Source organism: Budorcas taxicolor, chromosome 8, assembly GCF_023091745.1.
Source record: "Budorcas taxicolor isolate Tak-1 chromosome 8, Takin1.1, whole genome shotgun sequence".
Classification (NCBI taxonomy): domain Eukaryota; kingdom Metazoa; phylum Chordata; class Mammalia; order Artiodactyla; family Bovidae; genus Budorcas; species Budorcas taxicolor.
Window position 1 is genome coordinate 83369527 of NC_068917.1, and position 21655 is coordinate 83391181.

Genomic DNA, 21655 nt, shown 5'->3' on the forward strand with positions numbered 1-21655 from the left:
AGTGGTGGAGGATGTGAAAGGATCCAGGCTGATTGGGAGGGCATGGTGGGGAAGGGAAATGGGTCAGTCAGGGGGCTGGCAGGATGTGAGTCCACTCTTGATGGTCACAGTGAAGAATGGCCAAGCATGCACTGTCTGGGAAGATGATACATCACCTAGGGCTGAGCTGGAGCCACCCAGGAACCCAGGAGGGCCTTCAGCACATGCCACTCCGGGGAAGAACACCACCCCAATCTCTCCATCCTCCTTCCTGCTAGTGCTTCCTGTTAACCCCCAGGGAGCCAGGGTGGGGCAGGATGTAGGGCAGCCTCTGGCTGATCAGAGAAGAGCGAAGAACAGATTTGGGGGGTGCTGGCTGTGTGGATGGATGGAGGAGAGGGACGTCCACTAATGACAGCTGTGAAATAGCACTGGGCTTGTCGTGGAAACTGTTCCCCTCTGTTGGTGCAGGTGCTCAGAATCTGTACTGTCAGCATGCAGGACCCGCCTCTCTACTCTGAATACTGGGTCTCCATTCCATTTGTCCCAGGAAGTCACTGTTGACTGTGCCCTTGCAAAGTGTTCCTTCCTCTTGCAAATGCTTGGATATTTCCTCTTTGGCACAGTCATCCAGCATTTAGACCCTCCATGTTGCATCGCTGGCTGTCCCTGTGTGTGTTCAGTTCAGTCGCTCTGTCATGTCCGACTCTGTGACCCCATAGACTGTAGCACGCCAGGCCTCCCTGTCCATCACCAACTCCTGGAGCCTACTCAAACTCATGTCCATTGGGTCAGTGATGCCATCCAACCGTCTCATTCTCTGTTGTCCCCTTCTCCTCCCACCTTCAATCTTTCCCAGCATCAGGGTCTTTTCAAATGAGTCAGTTCTTCCCATCAGGTGGCCAAGGTATTGGAATTTCAGCTTCAACATCAGTCCTTCCAATGAATATTCAGGACTGATCTCCTTTAGGACGGACAGGTTGGATCTCCTTGCAGTCCAAAGGACTCTCAAGAGTCTTCTCCAACACCACAGTTCAAAAGCATCAATTCTTCGGTGCTCAGCTTTCTTTATAGTCCAACTCTCATATCCATACATGACTACTGGAAAAACCAATAGCTTTGACCAAACAGACCTTTGTTGACAAAGTAATGTCTCTGCTTTTTTAATATGCTGTCTAGGTTGGTCATAACTTTTCTTCCAAGGAGCAAGCGTCTTTTAATTTCATGGCTGCAGTCATCATCTGCAGTGATTTTGGAGCCCCCCAAAATAAGTTCTGTTACTGTTTTCACTGTTTCCTCATCTATTTGTCATGAAGTGATGGGACTGGATGCCATGATCTTAGTTTTCTGAATGTTGAGCTTTAAGCCAACTTTTTCACTCTCCTCTTTCACTTTCATCAAGAGGCTCTCTTCTGTGTGTCTATCTTCCCTGTATTGTAAGCCACTTAAGTTGTCATAGTTCTTTTGTTCCCAGCATCTTGTGCAGAGAAAGTACTCCAGAAGTACCTGTTGTTTGATGATCAGTTCCCTTCATTGGCCATAATCAACAGAATTCTGAAATGCCTGACTGTACCGTACCTCCTATGAATTTTAAAGGGGGCTAAGTCGTCACTAAAAACTTCCTTAAGAAGCATAGTATGTTTTCATCCTTGGAATAGCCCTGCCCAAGGATAGCATCAGCCCCTTGGAATAACCCTTGGAATAGCATCAGCCCCTTAAAGGTACAGAGTGGGTCCCAATGTCAGTAGCTTGCTGGAGAGTAGGGTATGGACAGAATGGCTATGTCCTTTCCATCATGGCATCCTGATAATTTCCTCCAAATCTGGTGGCACTTTTTTTTTTTTTTTATCGTGTAACCTATTCTCATTGTCTTTTTTTTTTTTTTTAAAGCATGGTGGAGCCTGGTGGGAGTAAGCTGTGGTTGACCCCACATCAGTTACTGAAAGGAAAGCAAGGTATCAGAGCTGATAGGCATCAGGCACTGAAGTGCCGTCACAGCTTGTGTGGCTCTCAGAGAAAGCAGCCCACTGAGTCTGAGTCTGTGAATGGAGCCTCTACAGCACAACTGTTTGCCCTAGAATATTTGCAATTTAAAAGTGAAAACCCATGGGACTTGATGTTAAAGCTCTCTGCAACTGGTGTTCTCCCTGATGTCAGTCCCGTCAAGTTTGCTATTTTTTTACGATGCTGGAAAACTGGGACTTCAAAAAGGAAAAAGGAGGTCTGGATATGGAATTGACTTCTTCCCCACCAAATTTTAATTGATTCTAGTGCAAGTAGAAAGGTGTATCATGTTCTGAAAGGATAAGGTTTAATTATGGTTTATAATTAGTTCTCTAGGAAGCGCTTGGAGTTGTACCCAGAGAGGAGAAACAGAGGGCTCCGGTGGAATCGTGTAAACGGATTGATGAGAAAATGGGTTTCTGCTGCGGAGGATTTGGGCACGTTGCCAGCCTTATGACAAGATGTCAATTAGCCTCCTCACTCAGGGAAGAAGAGAGGGGACTGCCAGCATGGGGACCCCTGCTCTGGAGGACAGGGACACCTGGAACCAGAGCAGTTTCCAGGGCAGAGAAGCTTTTGTTTCTCAGGTAGCACTTCTTCCTGTGATAAAAAAGAGGTTACAGGCAAGAAGACAGCTGCTCGAAAGCCAAAGACAAGGGGACAGTTGTGGGGAGTATATATTTAAAAATCAGCCACTGAGAGATGGGAAAAATTAGGATGTTGGAAACAATTAGGGTTCAACTTTATGACTTAGAGATTCCTTTTTGACCCTTGAAGGTAGGTGGAAAGTGTTTTTTTTGTTTGTTTCTTTTTCAGATTGGGAAACTAGAGTTTAGAGAAGATAGGCTCAAGGTAGCATAGGTCAGTTCACAGTGAATTGAAATATATGTATGTGTATAAACTTACATACATGTAAATATACATATATAATATACACATGGATACATATAATGAATATGGATATTTTGTATTATTTGTCAATTGTTATCTATCCTTTATATCAGTAAGATTTACAATAAATGTATGTATGGTGTATATATGGTGTATATACATTTATTGTAAATCTTACTGATGTAAAGGATAGATAACAATTGACAAATAATACAAAATATCCATATTCATTATTATAAATTTCGTATAGCCAGTATATAGCCAGAATGCATTTGTTAATTTTTGACAAACCTATGCTTGATGATGTTTTGACAAATGCCAGTTCTTGTCCATCTGCTAATTCTTTTCCTGATAAATTGATTGCCCCTGAATCTGACATGTGATCTACTGTTAGACTATTTCTCACCCTTGTACAAATTATATTCAGTAAATTGAACCCCTTTCACCTTCAGCACTGCTGATTATGGTAGTGCTGTGTTTTCAGCTTTTGATGTCATTGCTGGGATTGGTATACATTGTTGGATTCTGCATTCTTTGACAGTGGCTGTGTTTAACCAGCAGTTCACAAAATTCCTACAAAATGAGCAGTGGGCTCTTGTGAGTAGCGCTGGTCAGCTAGAGCGCTTCCCAGTCCCATCGTTAAGGTCTGAAGAGGCAAGTGCTTGCCTGTCTTACTCACTGTTGAGCCCGGTCCCAAGGATGGTGCCAGATGTGTGCTTGGAGGACATGTTGTTCACAGGGATGGATGAGATTTCAAAGCTGGGACCTGGAGCCAGTTTGTGGGACTCCATGAGGACAAGGTCCTCAGTGGGCAGTGAGGAAGCTCTGGAAAGAAGAGACGGCAGAGACTGTCTCCACCGTCAGAGCTGGCCGACAGAGCCCTGCCTTCTGGGGGGATGTTAGCACTCGAGCAGGGACACAAGGAAGAGGAGAGAGGACAGCATTTCCTTCTGTGTCCCTTTCTTCCCGCTTTATCAGGCCTGACAGTTCTCTGCCCCGTCTTCGATGTGGCCTTCTTGTGTATCAGTGTGGAGACTTCCTTAGTCATCAGTCCTCAATGTGGGTAAGCAGTGATGGGAACAAGAGAGAGATCACATCGTCTGAAATGGAACAGGTCATACCTGTCGCATGACACAGATGTCAGAGAGGACGCGCAGGGCAAATCGTGTCCCTCCTTCCATCTTCCAGCCACCAGCTCCTCAGCTACTTGCGGATCCTTCCAGGTAGAGCCGGTGCATATTTCAATCGAAAAACTTTTTACATATTTTCATGTGTTTACTAAGATGAGATCATGTTATATGCATTGTTCTACACTTGGTTTTTTTCACCTGACAACATATTTTGAAAATCAGCCCATTATTGCACAAAGAGAAATGACTCTATTCTATGGGTTTACTGTAATTTATTTAACTCTCTCCCTATCTATGAACTTTTAGAGTTTGTTTCCAGTTTTTTATTACAAATAATTCTGTAATGAAAACTTTTACATAAAAGGTTGAAATTATCTGTAGGATAAATTCCAAGAAGTGAAATAGCTGGGTCAGAGGGGAGCATTTGTTATTCTGATAGATATCCTCCAGGCTGCTCTTTATAGAAAATAAGCCAGTTTACCGCCCAGTACGGGCTTCCCTTGTGACTCAGCTGGTAAAGAATCAGCCTGCAATGCAGGAGACCTGGGTTCGATCCCTGGGTTGGCAAGAGCCCCTGTAGAAGGGAAACGATACCCATTCCAATATTCTTCCCTGGAGAATCCCATGGACAGAGGAGCCTGGTGGGCTACAGTCCATGGGGTCCCTGAGTTGGACATGACTGAGGTACTAAGCACAGCATAGTGTCACCCAGTACAATTGAGAGAGCCACTTTCTCCCCACTTTTCTGGAACTTTTGGGTACTTGCTACTTTGATAGGTGTGGTTTCATTAATTTTTTTTTTTGGCTCCACCACGTGGCTTGCAGTATCTTAGTTCCCCAACCAGGGATTGAACCCGGGCCACTGCAGTGAAAGTGCCAAGTCCTACCCACTGGACCACCAGGGGATTCTGTCATTAATTTTTGAATATGAATGAGTATAAGCATCTCTTCATGTGTTTAAGAACTATTTGTCTTTGTTGTGAACTTTCACTTCATACTATTTGTTCATTTTTCAATAGCATTGTAGACCTCTATTAATTTGTAGGAACTCTTTATATACTGAAAACTGCTTTATGTCTGTTGCACGATTTACACATCTTTTCTCTAGGTTCTCCTTTGTCTTTTGACTTTGTTTCTGGTCTCTTTCCCATATATGTATGTTTTTCAGTATTGTGTCAAATATACATAAAATAAAACATTGCATTTTTAAGTGTACAGTTTAGTGGTATTAAGAACGTTCACACTGGTTATACACCACAATCTAGCTCCAGAACATTTTCACCATTCTATTTTTTTAAAGTAGTTGAATTTATCAACAATTTTTCATCTTTTTAGAAATTATATCACATTTAGCAAGTCTCTGCTCACTTTGAGTTTATTAAAATTATTTTCTATCATTTCTTCTCGTACTTTTTATGGTTTGGTTTATTACTTGTTTAATTTATTTATTTCTTATTTTTGGCTGTGCTGGCTCTTCGCTGCTTTACAGGGGCTTTCTCTAGTTGCGGTGAACAGGGTCTGCTCTCTAGTTGTAGTGCATGGACTTCTGATGGCGGTGTCTTCTTTTATTGTGGAGCACAGGCTCTAGGCGCATGGGGTTTAATATCTGCAACACAAGGACTCAGTTGTGGCCTCTGGGTCCTAGGGTGTGTGGGCTTCAGTAATGCAGTACTTGGGCTCGGTAGTCATAGCTCCTGGGCTCTAGAGCATGGACCCAGTAGTGTGGTGCACGAGCTTAGTTGTGCTGTGACAAGTGGGATCTTCTCAGACCAGGGATCAAACCCATGTCCTCTGCATTGGCAGGTGGATTCTTAACCACTGTGCCACCAGGGAAGTCTTATTACTTACGTTTAAATTCTGTGACCCATTTGGAATTCCTTTGGGTATGAAGTGTGAACTGTCGCTCCAAGTGTACTTATTCCTGATAGTGAGCTCCTTGATTGCCATTCGGTCATCAAACATGGTTTGAGGACTAGCTGGATGCCCCTAGCTATAGGGGAGCAGCAGAAGAAGCCATTTTGAGCAGTCCATGTGAGTTGGGGCGGGGGAGGCTTCAGAAATGAAGCCTGACCTAGACTGATGAAGTCTCATTCTAGGAAATATGAGCTCCTAGGTATTTACGTTTGCTATCCTTAAAAAAAATCGCAGGCATGCTGGTCAGTACTTTGAATTTGCTGAAAGTCTCCCTGATGACAGGTAGGTAGGTTACGTGCAGCACACAGGACAGAACTGCCTCTTAGGTAAGGCTGTCCTGCACGGCGCGCAGTTTGTGTCCTGCCAGAGGCTCTGCAGCAGGCTAGGGGCAGTGAGGTCAGGGCTGAAGTCCAGCTGATGCTCAGCAGCATCTTCCTGGAGGAGGGGGCACCTGTTTCTAATTCTCCTGAAGACACCAAGCAGGCACGAGGTGCCATAATGGAAAAACTCAGTTTCCCGGTCTCCAGACCCACTGGCAAGACCCTTCTGGATCTGTCCTCCCAGGTTCCTTGAGCGGAGGGTCAGGGAGCGCCCTTCATGTTCCAGGTGGGCTGGGCCGTGGGACATTGGTCTCCTCACTGTCAGGGTAGCTGGGCATGGCCTGAGGGCAACGGAGTCCCGAGGCTGGTTATCTCAGGCTGCAGGCAGCACGTATATCCTTTCTGCATGGCCCGTGAGGTGGGGGAGAAAAGCTGGAAAGCACAGATCTGGCCTCTTGAACTTGTGTCTTTCTCGGAAGCCTGCAGGTAGAGCTGGGGTGGGTTGCTTGCCAGAACCACCTCCCCATAGTATTCCAGAGGACACCAGCCATGCACATTCACATCTGACCGTTTGAATGGTGTGCCCTGCAGTCTCCCCAAGGTCCCATCTTATCCCATGGAAATCTGTGGGTGGCCCATGGAAGCAACTGGGCTAGAAGGATATGTCTTTTCTGTGAATGAGGGTGAGTTCTAGGACTTTGTCTATCTCTGTTTTTCACTGCATGCCGCTCAAAAGTGTGTTGAATAAATGAATGACACAATATGAACTTTGGAAAAAACCCCTGTGGTATTTCTTCTGACAAAGCAGCCACATCCAGATTGGGGGCTTCTGGTCCATGTCCAGAAAACATGTGTTTTCCTTTCATCCCTTCCCCCGTGAGGTCTCCAAGGACTGGTCTGGGACGCCTCTCCTTATGCTTGGCATGTACTGAATGCTTGAATGTTTGAGGAACTTAATTACCTGCCCCTGTTGCTCCTACCACGGGTGAGAAGTCAGTTGTTCTGAAGGGCATGGCCAGTCAATTGAGCCACCAAAGTACAGAGAGATGTAAGTTTGTTTTTAAATATTAAAATGGAAACCTAGAAACAGCAAATATTCAAGTTCTTTATTGGGTTTTGCACTTTTTCTTGGTTAGTACTAGATTTTTTTGTTGGCCTTGTTTTTTTCAGACATAGTTGGTGTGTAGTAATATTGTACTTTATATTGTACAATGTTATGAGTTTTAACAAATCCATATTGTAGCCTCTGCTGCAATTGAGAGATACAGCAGTTTTGTAATCCTTCCCAAATTTCCTTGCACCCCTTGTAGTTAGCACTCCCCCTGTCCCCAGCATCTGACCACTATCAGTTTTCTGTTCCTCTAGTCTCTCCTTTTTGAGAATGGTATAGAAATAGAATCATAGCATATATACCTTTTAAGTCTGGCTAGCATAATGCATTTGACATTCATTCACATTGTTGATATCTTAGTTCATTCCTTTTATTGCTGAGTAGTGTCTTGTCATATGAATACACCACAGTGTATCCATTTACCAACTGAGGGACACCTGAGTTTTTCTAATATTAGCACTTTGACTCCATTTGCTATGGGTGGGAAGCTTTTAGAGAATTGTTATGGTACTAACCTAGTATGTTTGGCATCTTTTTCGAAGGCAAAGCTTTTTGAGCAGCATCCTCCAAGGCACTCTTGTGAAACTGTGCAGTGGATGGTCCTTTGAGGTGATAGTGGTGTGGTCTTGTCACCGTGCCCAGATCTAGTTGACTTCTCACCCTTCAGCTATCCTTAATTGTTCTCTGCTGCTTGCTTTTGTGGGTGACATGCCTTCTTTGATGTTGAGGCCAATTCGAAATGTTATAAAAAGCATTTTTCTGAAAACTCAGAACCCAGACTAAACCATCTCCATATGCTGATTTCTGCTTCAAAGACAGTTGGAGGCTAGCTCAACAGGATTTCTTCCCATTAGAACAGGGAAGACTCTTGGCAGTGGGGCCAAGGTGGAAGAGATGGGAAGAACCCCCTGAACAGAACACACTGTTGTCAGGCAGTCTGTGAAAGTGGATGCCTGAAGGGTGGAGGGTCAAAGTTGACATTAGTCCTCTGTACTTACTTAGCTGATGGAAATAGAATTCCATAAACATTCCATGAAAGCAAAGGCTGGTAGCCGGCTACATGCGCTGCACACTCCAGTGAGGAGAGCTGGGGTCTGCATACTTCACGGATGGGGTGTTTCATCTGGGGGCAACTCTCTGCCTCTCTGGGCTTTCCAGGTGGCTCAGTGGTAAAGAGTCCGCCTTCTAATGCAGGAGACGGGGATTCCATCCCTGGGTTGGGAAGACTCCCTGGAGGAGGAAATGGCAATCCACTGCAGTGTTCTTGCCTGCGAAATCCCATGGACAGAGGAGCCGGACGGGCTATAATCCATGGGGGTCTTAAAGAGCCAGACACAATTTAGCTACTGAGCACGCACATCTGCCTCTCTAGATGTTGATCTCCCAGAGACCAAAAAAAATCCAAGAGACAAAGTGAGGAAACTCATCTTTTGACTTTGACTTGTGTGTCCTTGGGTGGATCACCTACTCTCTAGTTCCTCTTTGCCAGATTGAAGGGCTTGGAGGGGACGGGCCTCCTGGGTCTCTGACACTGATGTCACCCTCTCAGAGCACAGCACATCCTTGCGCTTTACATCTGCAAGTCCAGAAGTGACAGCTCGGTACCGTGGGGAGGTCCCTGCTGCCATCACTGCTCACCACGCATGGTGGGTAGGGGGCATACTCAGTTGTGGGACAAGCCTGGGATGGCCCTGCCCTCCCACAGAGTGCAGGTACAGCTTGCTCCCCTTGGGAACTTCCCAGGAAACTTCTCTGATGCTTTCTGAATCCAGGCTTATGAAAAAGGCTGTCTAGCCAAAGATCTCCAGAGCCTTTGAAAATCCCCTATTTAGATGTGCATGCAATACTGTCTTTCGAAACACAAACCTTGTGGGGTTTTTTGGACCATTTCCAAATACTGAGCTTTTTTTTTTTTGAGCTGTCAGTGGCTGAATTACTGGGACTTACCTCAGATGGTTATTTCACATCCTCCTTCTCTTGTGAGTGACATTTAAAATATCAACACTTCTCCTTTGATAGCACGCCATGGTAAGCCAGGAGAAAATCCTAGGACAGGCAGAGGTCTTTTGGCTGAGGTCTTATCTCCAAATGATCGTTTGCCGACTGGAATACCGAAGCCATGAGTCCTCCTTGGCTGCTGTGTTCTAGGGACTTTGAGGTGGAAAGTGAAATTTCAGAAGCATTCCCAGTGCTCTGCTCAGCCCGCATTATTTCATATGCCCATATGCACTGGTAGTTTGAATTCCATACATAGATATATTAAGCCACCTTTGTCCAGAGAATGCTGGTGACATATAGGAATGCACCGTGTAAGGCTAAAATCCTGAGAGTGAGTGCTCCTTTGCATTCATCATTCTTATGAGTACTTCAACAACATGTGAATCCTTTGTCCACTTAAGCTTATCGTACAGATATGATGTCTATTCCCTCTTCCGGGAATGCTCTTCTCCCCAAGAGTCACATGTTAATCCTTACCTTCTTCAGTGTTTGGTCAAGTGTAACTGTCTCAGTGAAGTGGAACTTTACTACCCTATTAAACTAACTTCTTACCCTACACCCCACCCCCCAATTTTTCTGCCCTATATCTCCCCAGCACTTAGCACTTTCTAACCTGCTGCTAATATAACCTTAGCGTTTTAAAGTTGTTGTTCAGTCATTTAGTTGTGTCCGACTCTTTGCGACCCCATGGTCTGCAGGCTTCCCTGTCCCTCACTATCTCCTGGAGTTTGTTCAAACTCATGTCCATTGAGTCAGTGTTTTAAAGTTAAGAATGTGTTTTCTTTTTTTTCTGGGCAGAGATCATTGTCTGTTTTATCCTAGGTATCTAGAACATTATCTGCCTGACACATAATAGGTGCTCAATAAAAAGTGATGGCATGAACATATGCATGAAGGTGTAGTTGTTTGCTTTCATTCTTGCCGGCAAAGCTGGTGGGAAGGCCCAGATTGCACTGAAGGAGACCAAGCTTTAACACTACATGGGCTGCAGTCCACATCCCTTTTCCTTTTGGGGTAACTGACTGCTTTGAGGTTGCCTGGAGTGAGGAAACTGTGACCCTCAGGAGGCTCAGGCTGGACCAAGAGAGCCTAGGAGGAGGAGGAGTCCTGGTCACCTGCCCCTGAGTGCAGGGCAGATCTCCTCCTTGCACTGGAATCTGGTCTCTTGCGGTAAATTTATTCCTTGTTGCCTCTGGCCCTTTAAATTTGGAGTGTTATGAGAATACATGGGGTGGTAGAGTATCAGATGCCTCCTTTGCTTCTCAGAACCCCTTCTTCCTCATCTGCAAAATAAAATCCTAAGAAGTGCCTTTAATGTGTGCATTAAATGAAAGAATGTCTATAACTTCTTATTGCAGTTCTGTCATTAATTTTTAAGCTCCCTGCTTCCTCCCTGCTACCATCCCGATTTAGAATCAAGAAAAACCTTGCCCTCTTGTTTTCCCCAACAAGAACCTATATGGTTCTCTTGTGTTTCGTTGTTATTCTTCCATTCACCATAACTTAGGCCATAGAAAAGTAGCATTTTCCAGAATATGAGGAATAACTGAACATTGAGACTGTCGTGTTTGTGCAGTTGTCAGAGACCTGGAAGAAGCAGTTGAGAGCTCTTTTGACCTTTAGCATCGACCTCAGAGACCCTTGCGTTACCAACATAGGTTTTCAGTTCATGCCTTTAGTTTTTTGGAAGGTAGCTTGATTTTAAGTTTGCAGGTTCATTTCAAGTTTGTCTCATAGGTACAGTTTATATCCAGCACACTGACTACCATCCATTGACTACCTTGGTCTTTCTGAGGGTCAGATAATAGTTCTTCTTTTCTGGACCCATTTTGAAGTTGGCAGAGACAGTTAATAGGCAGCTGCATGCCCTCCCTTTTAGTTTTAATAATGGCTGAAAAGTTCTTTCATCCACTGTTATTTCTTAGAAAACTCCAAAACAGTTTTCCTCTGAGGAATATTAATACAGCTCTTAAAAAGATAAGCATGTTATTTAATTTTAATTTCTAGACACGACTTTCCAGTGGAATTCTGGCATTTGGGGACACCCTGGATTCAGGGGTTGGGTGTTGCTACCTGGAAAGGACACACAGTGGGGAGCCTTCTCAGGCCGGTGGGAAAGGACATCAGGCAATCCCTAAGCGGCCCTTTTGAAGGTCAGGCTCCCGAGAACAAAGATAGTCATTGGGGCCAGACCCTTGGCCTGTTCATATTCATGCAGTTCTCCCCTTCAAAGGAGGTTTTTAAGTAATTTCCTTCCCTGGGGGATGGAGCAGCTGTGAGCCAAGAATTAGCATCAAGCCTTTTAAAAATAGAGACTGATGAATTTAAGAAATGCTTACCCTTTGGAAAGTCGAGTAGAGACATGGATGTATTTTAAAGTAGCTATCTATCTAACCCCTTCTCTCAAAGGAGATGGAGAGGGAGGGAAGAGAGCAGAAGAGTGAGAAAGAAAGCTAGAAAGAGGTGGATTTATGCAAAAGATGGGTCACGGAGGAAAGAGAGAAGAGTCAGACATTTTTAGGGGACAAAAATGGTCTGATGGGTCTGTGTTGGGCACAGTGGCCTTGCTTTGTGTGCACCCCATTGTGGATGGTGGCTTGTTCACAAGCCCTCTTGTGCACCGTCCCCTTCAAATGAGGGGCTGCCCTGTCCCCGTTGCCATCAGCCACTGAACTGCATTACTGGGCCACCAGCCTCCGGCCTGGTTGTTCAAAGAAGAAGCAATATTTGAAAACTAGCTCAATTTTTTTTTTTTCCTTTGAAATTTCCTGCATTTTCTTTACTGAGCATGTTTTTCTTTGTACAGTAATTGGGGCAAACAGAATAAATAGCAAAAAGAAGGGTCGTGATATGAGGTTATCTGAAGGCTTTGTGCACTGTGAAAGGGAAAGGCCGGGGTGAGAGTCTGGTCACTAGACAGCAGAGCCTGGTGTGTTTCAGGCCAGTGCAAACCTCTGTGAGATTAGTGACCCAGGACGGGTAGACGGGTAGAAAAAAAGTCATCACTTTCTTTTAATGCTAAGGAAAAGCCACTCTCTCCCTGGCAGAAGGCATGGGATCCTTAAGGATTTCATTCAGGGATTAGATATTACATATAGTTTATAAAGCTAGTTGTTGAAAGTTAAGCTATTATTGTTTGCTCTTGGTTGCTAGAGAGTTCTCAGTATATTGGAGACTATGGGAGAGAGAAAGAGGAGGGTGCCTGAGAAATGGTATCAGTTCAGAGAAATCCCCGGGCTCTCTTATTTCTGTGGTTTTCCTAGTGTGTCCCCTGGGCATTTGCTCCTTAATCTGTTACAGGTAGTGGTGAGAGCATTCCTGGCTCTCCATTTTACTTTTTTCTGAGGCATTATCATCTTAACAACATATTACTAAACTGGTGTTTGTGCTCTGATGGGCCTGCTCTCTTTCTGGCCATGTAGGAATTAATGACACCCTTTGATCTTCTCCTATTTATGAGCCCTTATGTGCCATTGACAACTGGGGCCAGACTTGACCAAGGTCCTGTGGTTTACATCGGATCACAAAAGATGACTCTGAAGCCAAGTCTGGCTGAATGCCTTTTTGTCTAGCTCACAGGCTAAGAATGGCTTACACGTTTTTAAATGATTGGAAAAAAATCAAGAGGAGATAACACTTTGTGACACGTAAGAATTATTTGAGATTCAGATTTCAGTATCCACACATAAAGTTTCATTGGGACACAGCCTCGCCCATTGTTTTACATTTGGTCTACAGCTGCTCTTATGCTATAGAGTTGTGTTGTGGCAGAGATTGGAACCCTTGAATACTTACTATCTAGCGCTTTATAGAAAAAAGTCTTTAATCTCTGGTTTATATCATTGGGCTTGGCATATTGTACCATTATCCTATGCTGTTTAAACTTTGAGAATTGAAATGTATTAAGTTTATCCTGTTTATATTATTATAGTGGAGCAATTTTTGTTTTGACAGCACTTTTCATGCCCCCTATAAAAATCTGAAAATGCTAGACAATGAATAAATGTTGAAACTGTTGAATAGATAGAGCCAGGTGTCCATAACCAAGTGCTCTGATGCTAAGAAAAAAGAAATCTTATCCCTCCACTTCTATCCCTTTTTTCCCAACATGTTATTATGATAAATTTAAAATATGCAAAACAGTTGATGGAATATGCAGAGAAATTTGCTATGCAGTAAACACTAATGTGCCTACCACTGAGATTCTGCATTTGCTAACATTTTGCTTTATTTCCTCTATCCTATATCTATCCATCAGTCTACCTCATTTTCAATGCATTTTAAAATAAGTGGCATATGCTACTACATTTCAACTATGGGTTACTTTTATTTCCACTATGATGAGGCATAGCCAGAAGGGTGTGGGATATTTTTATTCTCTGAATGGAGTAAAAGGGAGGTGCTAAAAGTAGATAGGAGCAAACAGGAAGAGATAATTAATTAAAGCCTGGGTTTAAAAAACTAAGTGTGTGTGTGTGTGTGTGTGTGTGTATGCACACACATTGTAAAATTGTGTGTACATATACGTGTATGTATATATGTCTACACATAAAGTAAGAAACTTGTCCATAAAATAATGGTCTTTAGGGGAAGCTAGTTCAGAGGCAGCTGCTGGGAGAGAACTACGCATTGCTGGGCCTGGACACCAGGACAGTGTTGTGAACTTAAAGCTGCTAGAGACAAGGCCAGGTAGGGTGTCTAGACTGTAAGCAGATGTGTTTTAAGGAAGGGAACATGTGGCCACCTGGGCAGCCCCATTTCTAGCCAGGGTGTGTGGCACCACCAGGGCAGCCTGGACTTGCCTGCCCATTTTTGTCGAATCCTCCGGAAGCCTGAGCGCTCCCACAGTTGTGTTGCAATTTTGCCTGCACCTGTTGGGCTTGGCTCCAGAAGAGCCTTCGAGGAGTGGGAGGAGTCAGGAAAAGAGGCGGCTGTGTGTTCCAGGTGGCTTCAGACAGGTGGAGAGGTGCCCTTAGGAACAGAGGCCGGCCAACCCAGAGTGCACTGTGCCCAGGTGGGCAGGGGGAGCAGAGGGGGGTTCAGGGGAGCAGAGTCGGGTTCCTGAGGGAAAGTCTGAAGTGCATTAGGCAACCTGCTACCTGAAGGACTAGTGAGGAAACTTTGATTATCAGAGAGCCTTTTATGACTGGAACAATTAATCTTTAACCAGTTGTGTTCACAACCTTCTCAACTCCCTGTCCCCAGACTATTTAAATGTATGTTTGCATAGTGCTTTACAGTTTTTAAAGCACTTTTCATGGGTGGTATTGACCACCACTATGATCAGGTGGAGGTTATTATCCCAATTTCTTAGGAGAAATTTTATATTCAAATTGCTCTGAGTTCTTAGGGAAAACTATAGCCTATTTAGCAGTAAATGTACACAAAACTATGTACCACACATATGGCAAAATACAGATGGCTTATTTTGACAACTGTTTTTGGGTTTTGTTTTATTCCTACGATGCTGTTCCAATTAGTTTGGTTTAGAAGTTTTTTAATTGACAGTTTTTTGCCACTCCCAGTCTTTGCTCCTGAGGGCTGGAGTACTCTGCTGGACATTTACTCAAAGCTTCTAAGCCCCTTAACTTAATGTTGATCCTCTTGCAGCTACTCTGTAATGCTTACTTTAAACAGACTTTGTGTTGTTGATAGGATGCCTTAGTTTTGATTCATCTCTGATCCAAGGAACAGCAATAACAACTTTAGGCATACTCGGTATTCTTGTAAGTGGATATATCGTGAACACATGAAACAACCTGTGTTGTTATTCGAAGACCATTATTTTAAAATTGTGTTCTTGCTTGTGTTGTATTCATCCTTGATTTGTTTTCTATAGTTGATTTGATTCATGCAAATGTATTTATTAATATGAAGGACACTTTTCTAGAAGACATATTATTCAGACAATTAAGGGATAAACCCTTCCTGATTTTAAATAATATTGTAATGCTATAGTAATCAAAACAGTGTGGTATTGACATAAAACAGATACATAAATCAATGGACTGAAATAGAGAGTCGAGAAACAAACCCACATGTTTATAGTCAGTTTTCAAAAAAGGAGATAAGACATTACATGGGGGAAAGGACAGTCTCTTCAATAAACAGTGTTTGGAAAATAGGATATCCACATGACAAGGATAAAACCAGACACCTGTCTTATACCATACATAGAATCAATCCTATCAATAACTCAAAATGGATTAAAGACTTGACTATAACTTCTAGAAGAAAGTATGGGGGTAAGCACCTCGACATCAGTCTTGGCAATGATTTTTTGAATTTGGCACTAAAGCAAAAATAAACAAGTGGAACTGCATCAAACTAAAAAGCTTCTGTATAGCAAAGGAAATCACCAACAAAATGAAAAGGCAACCTATGGAATGTAAGAAAATACTTGCATATCTGATGAAATATTAATATCCAAAATATATAAGCAACTCATATAACTCAATAGCAAAACCCCCAAACCATCTGATTAGAAAATGGGCAGAAGAACTGACTTGGCATTTTTCCAGAGAAGACATACAAATGGCTAACAGGTGGATGAAAAAATACTCAACATCCCTAATCAAAAGCACAGTGAGTTATCACGTCACACCTGTTGGAATGGCTGTCATCAAAAGGATGAATGTTGGTGAGGATGTGGAGAAAAGGGAATCCTTGTACACTGTTGGTAGGAATGGTAAGTTGGTATAGCCACTATGGATAACAGTATTGGATGTTCCTCAAAAATTTAAAAATATAGGACCACCATATGATCCAGAAATCTCACTTCTGGGTAATTTCCAAAGCAGAGGAAAACAGGATATCAAAGAGATATATGCACCCCCATGTCCACTGCAGCATTGTTCACAGCAACCCAGATATGGAAACAACCTAATGTCTCGATCAATAGAGAAGTGGTACAGAGTATTACTCAACATGAGAAAAAAACATCTTGCCATTTGGTACAACATGGATAAACCTTGAGGGAATTATGGTATATGAGATAAAGCAGACACAGAAAGATAACACTGCATGGTATCACTTGTGTGGGATCTAAACAACAAACAAAAACTCAAAGCCCAGTCAAACTCATAGAAATAGAGGTCGAAAAGTGGTTGCCAGGCACTGGAGGAAACAGGAAAATGTTGTGGAAAGGGTACAGATTTTCATCTATAAGATGAATAAGGTCTGAGGATCTAGCATATAACATGGTGATGATAGTTGATAACACTGTTTTGTGTGATTGAAATTTCCTAAGAGAGTTCACACACACACACACACAAACACACATACACAAGAATAAATAAAACTTCATCAGCTCTTAGCTTCTAGAGATTATGTGATGTAAATGAACGGATGACACTGTTTTTTTCCATGTCCTCTGTGCTTCTAGCCCCAGGCTAATCCCTTTGAAATGGCCCCTGTTGTGATGTCACCATGGCTTACAAATGACTCTTCCATTAGCCCCCCTTTCCTGGGTTTACCTGACCCTGGATTATTGTTCCCTTAGCAGCTTCAAGCAGAAAACAGCAGAGAGTTGCTTGTGAACATGCTGAATCACCAGTGTTCTTAGATTTATCTTGGTGTTCACTTCTAGTATTGACATGAAATTAATTTGCTTTTTATACTAACTTGAAATTATAAGTCCTAGCTTTTGAGTGTGGTTAAAAAATGTCCTATAAATTTGAAACTGGTTCTTATATGGAATCAGCATTTTATATTGTAAATTATAGATACTCAGAATAACTTACAGGCTTCAGTTGATCCTAACGTGGATTTCTTATGTGTGAAGGTCTCCTTTGATGTCAACTATATAATCTTTTTTAATGTAGTACTATCTATAAATATGATTATCTTTTCTAACCAAGGTTATAGTCTTGCCTTAGTTAATTTAAATACATAGTCCTTTAGAGTTTTATTTCCCTTTGTATGATAGGGACATAATTGACATAATTCAGGATATCTTAGTGTATTTCCAGAGCTGTAAATTTGCTTCACCAATTCCTTACAAAATTATTAGATAAAGTTTGTATTATTTTTTATAAAATAGATGATGATATAGTAAATGTCTTTTGCCTAAGACATACTATTAAGGCAGCTAAATATATTCATATATATAGGGAAGAAAAGGGTTAGATATATTAATCAAAAGCCAGTGGTGGTTATCTTTCCATAAAAATTTGCATCTTAGTCATTTTTGTTTCCCTTTCGCTCATCAACTTTCTAAAATTTCTACAGTAGATGTTTTACTGTAATAAAAAAACTAAAATGATAGATTTTGTTTAATAAAATCAGTTGCAGTACCTCTCAGCTTTTCTTCCTTCCCAAGTGAGGCAGAACTCATATAAATGGATTTTTAAAGCTTTATTGAGATGTAATTGACAAAATTTTAAGATATTTAAAGTGGATATCATGGTGATTTGATAAGCATTGTGAAAAGATTCCTCCCATTAGTGTGTGTGAGTGTGTGTGTGTGCATATATGTATACATGCGCCAGTGTGTGCATGTGCGCTCAGTCACGTCCAACTCTTTGTTACTCCATGGACTGTAGCCTGCCAGGCTTCTCTGTCCGTGAATTTTCCCAGGCAAGAATACTGGAGTGGGTTACCATTTCCTGCTCTAGGAGATCTTCCCCACCCAGGGATCAAACCCATGTCTCTTGCGTCTCGTGCATCGGCAGGCAGCTTCTTTACCAGCTGAGCCACCGGGGACACAAACATATATAACATTGTTGTTGTTCAGTTGTGTCTGACACTTTGTGACCCCATGGACTGCAGCATGTCAGGTTCCCTGTCCTTCACTGTCTCCTGGAGTTTGCTCAAATTCATGTCCATTAAGTCAGTGATGCTCTCTAACCATCTCATCCTCTGCCTCTCACCTCTCATCTCACCTCTTTTGCCTTCAGTCTTTCCCAGCATCAGTGTCTTTTCCAGTGAGTCAGCTCTTCACATTAGGTGGCCAAATTGTTGGAGCTTTAGTCCTTCCAATGAGTATTCAGGGTCGATTTCCTTTAGGATTGATTGATTTAATATCCTTGCAGTCCAAGGGACTCTCAAGTATCTTCAACACCACAGTTCAAAAGCATCAATTCTTTGGTGCTTAGCCCTCTTTGTGGTCCAATTCTCACATCCATACATGACTACTGGAAAAGCCATAGCTTTGACTAGACAGAACTTTGTTGGCAAAGTCTCGTCTCTGCTTTTTAATATGCTGTCTAGATTTGTCATAGCTTTTTTTTTTCCAAGGAGCAAGCATCTTTTAATTTCATGGCTGCAGTCACCATCCACTGTGATTTTGGAGCCCGAGAAAAGAAAATCTGTCACTGCTTCCACTTTTTCCTCTTTTATTTGCCATGAAGTGGTGGGATTGGATGCCACAATCTTTGTTTTTTGAATGTTGAGTTTTAAGCCAGCTTTTTCATTCTCCTCTTTCACCTTCATCAAGAGGCTCTTTAGTTCTTCTTTGCTTTCTGCCATTAGGGTAGTGTCATCTGCACATCTGAAAAAGTGAAAGTGTTAGTTGTCCAAGTGTCCAACTCTCTGCAACCCCATGGACTGTAGCTTGCCAGTCTTCCCTGTCCATGGGGTTTCCCAGGCAAGAATACTGGAGCGGGTTGCCGTTTCCTACTCCAGGGGATCTTCCCGACCCAGGGATCGAACCCATGTCTCTTCCATCTACTACACTAGTAGAAGGGGTCTTTACCGCTATTGACACCTGGTAAGCAAATCTGAAGTTATTGATATTTCTCCTGGGAATCTTGATTCCGGCTTGGGATTCATCTAGTCCAGTATTTCACATGATGTACTCTGCATATAAGTTAAAAGCAGGATGACAGTATACAGTCTTGTTGTACTCCTTTCCCAATTTTGAACCAGTCATTTGTTCCATATCCAGTTCTAATGGTTGCTTCTTGACCTGCATATGGCTTTCTCAGGAGACAAGTAAGGTGTTCTGGTATTTCCATGTCTTTAAGAATTTTCCACACTTTGTTGTGATCCACATAGTCAAAGGCTTTAGTGTAGTCAATGAAGCAAAAGTAGATGTTTTTCTGGAATTCCCTTTCTCTATGATCCAAGGAAAGTTGTTTTTCTTTAATGAGAATGTTTTAAATACTACTCTTATGGCCCTTATATAGTGCAAGAGTACAGTGTTATCAGTGACAGTCACCTTAGGGTTGTATCTGGCCTTGATTGCCCTCTAGGTGAGATCACTGCTCAGGTCAGCACCAGGAGCTCCCGGAGGTCAGGAGTAAGGGTAGCTTGCTGTCACCAGAGTGGCCTAACTGGCTGAGACAGGGGCGTGGAGAAGGCTTCAGGTCTCAGTGGATGTTAAATCAATAAACTCTTTTGGTTTCTTTTGGGGAATCACATGGTACGGAGAGCTTGGGCTTTGTCTTCCCTGGCAAAGATGATGTCAGGCCAAGTGAGGGGAAAGGATGTAAGTCATAGTGTGTGTCTGCAAGCAAAGATGGTTTTAAGACACCATGTGAATGAGAATGTGACCCAAAGGCTGAGTAATGATGGTTTCTTTTCTCCAGGGAACTGCTCAACAATTAAAGCCTTTATCTGTCTATCCTGGTTTTGAAAACCAACTGCCTAAGAGTCTGACAGCTGAGTTTGTTTAAAAGAAAAATCTTGAGGTCATATGAGAGTTTTAAAAAATCAACAATACTTGGTTTCCCAATCACTCTTCTTTTCAGTCATCCCCCCATTAATGACAGCTTTAAATGAAACTAGTATTATGCTGTATTTAATTCATTTCACATATTACTGCCTTTATTGCTACTCATTCCATGTCATTTGGTTTTAAGTCAGATGATATCCTCTCTGAGAATGTTTTATCCTTATTTAAATTCTGCATTGTTTTGAATAGGCACAATAACAATAAATGTATTCAAAATTTAAGAATGGGAAAAATTTTTAATTATCCTGATCATTTTATATTGTTTATAATGGAATAGCAGTGTTGGTTTTATCATCTGTGCAATAATAGTTGTTTTAAATTAAATTGTACTTAGAAAAAATTGATACTGAAGAGAGATGAGGTTTTTATGTGTTTTGGAAGTCCTGTTGAGAACATCAGCATTTGCTGTGATAAGGACTGTCTTAGCTGCCCCCTCACCAACCCCTGACAGGCTGAGGGTCCAGGAAGATGTTCCCAGGTGTGGTAGGGTCTGTGTTTGTGAGGCATATGGGATGCCTCTGTGTGTGTGTGTGTGTGTGTGTGTGTGTGTGTGTGTGTGTGTAGTATGTATTGTATAAGGTGTGTGTCTCTGTGTTCTCGGAAGGAATAGTGAATGTCATACAGGATGCATTCTCACGCTCTGCTTTAAGTGGAGGGAAAAGGATTTCTGGAAGCAGCAGATGGAATGAAATGTGCTTCTGTAAAGTCAGAAGAAAATGTTGTTGGGGACCAGATTGGTTCTCAGGCTCAAGGAGCATCCTAATAAAATCCACCACTTAAAACTATAAACATCAGATAGCAGAGCCAGAGGCCACCCAGGGGGTTGAGAGGAGCTGAAATGTGTTCCCATTCACAAATGCAGGGGCTGCCAGCTTTGATCCACCGTCCCTTGGGAACTACAAGTATTTTACTGGTCCAGAACACTTTGTAATTCAGCAGATGGCTTGAAGAATTCAGTTTCTTCCCATTTTTACTGTAAAGTCAAAGGATTCTCATGAATGTTAAAGCTACAATCTCAATGTTGTTTAAATGAATTCGCTAAGACTGTAGTTCTAGAATCTTTTTAAAGACGTTTGAAGATGTTAATTTCCTACAGAAGTGTAGTATGCTAATAATTGAACCAAGTAATTACACTAAAGAATGATTTAGAGATCTGCCTTTTTGGGGTACATGTTTTTTTTAAAGAAAGATTTTTTTTCTTTCCTAATTTAAAAAAGTACCATTAAAAAAAAAACCTGAAAGAAAAGAAAATCACTTATAATTCCCCCACTCAAAGAGAATCGTTGTAAATATTCCTTCATTTCCCAATCATAAATGCAGCTGTCTGAGGCTGTGTGAAATGTATGTGTTAATTTATTTTGCACAACTGCAGTTCATGTTGTGTCTATAAAGGTTAGTATCTTTCTCTTCAACCTAAGGTTCTATTATTGTCTCCCTTTCAAAGGCCTTTATCTTAAATCCCCAATATGTCACAGTTCACATGTCTTGGAGACCTGTTGTTAGAACAAATATTTGAACAAAATTCTTTTAAATCCTGAAATATGCAAGGTACAATATTTAAGCAAGACTGACTTTCTGCCCAGATGTTTTGTTGCTGACTCATTCTATGGAAATCGCCCATATGACTAAAAAG

At 42.2% G+C, this 21655-nt stretch overlaps 1 protein-coding gene across 1 annotated transcript in view; it reads left to right on the forward strand.

The window, feature by feature from the left end:
- The window catches only part of DAPK1 (death associated protein kinase 1), a 205879-nt gene that overhangs the window by 14250 nt on the left and 169974 nt on the right, over positions 1 to 21655 (forward strand). The window lies entirely within an intron of this gene.